The following is a 595-nucleotide window of genomic DNA, read 5'->3' on the forward strand; positions in this document are numbered from 1 at the left end:
CCGCATCTCTTGACGATCCTTTCAATCCATCTCAGTTCCAGAAGTGCCGTTTGCCTTCTCGGATCATATCCAACACCCAGCTAAAGTGATCCTTCCTGATTTAGGGCGTATCACAACTGCTGCCGCTACCAAGGGTCCTGGCGATCAAGATTCTGTTCTTTGACGTGTCACTTATGTTCTTATCTGTTGTGGTCTTGATAGACCCTGTTGTTGTATGATTAGACATATATATATATATATATTTTAGGCAAGTCGCTGTTTTAAGCGATCTTTAAATTTGTGGATTGTGTTTCTCATCTGTACTTGCAAACTTTGTTAAAGTAAATGTCAGTATCTTTAGTGTCTCGCGATGTGTTCGCTTAGAAACAATAGATTCCCGACCTTTGGCTTTTGTAAATAGATAAGGAAACGAACCGCTAGGGGATTTATTCAGCTCTTGTCGCGTTTCGATCAAGACGACGTTTAGGCGCATCGTTCTATATCGAGAACTACCGAGAACAAGGGACTGGGTCTAAGAGTGGAAGGTTCTTTTGTCCGTTTCCTCAATGACAATCGAGTAATTGGGTAGCTAGTCCATTACGCGTTTAGTCGAGGA

This window comes from Brassica oleracea, unplaced genomic scaffold (assembly GCF_000695525.1).
Source record: "Brassica oleracea var. oleracea cultivar TO1000 unplaced genomic scaffold, BOL UnpScaffold00798, whole genome shotgun sequence".
Lineage (NCBI taxonomy): Eukaryota > Viridiplantae > Streptophyta > Magnoliopsida > Brassicales > Brassicaceae > Brassica > Brassica oleracea.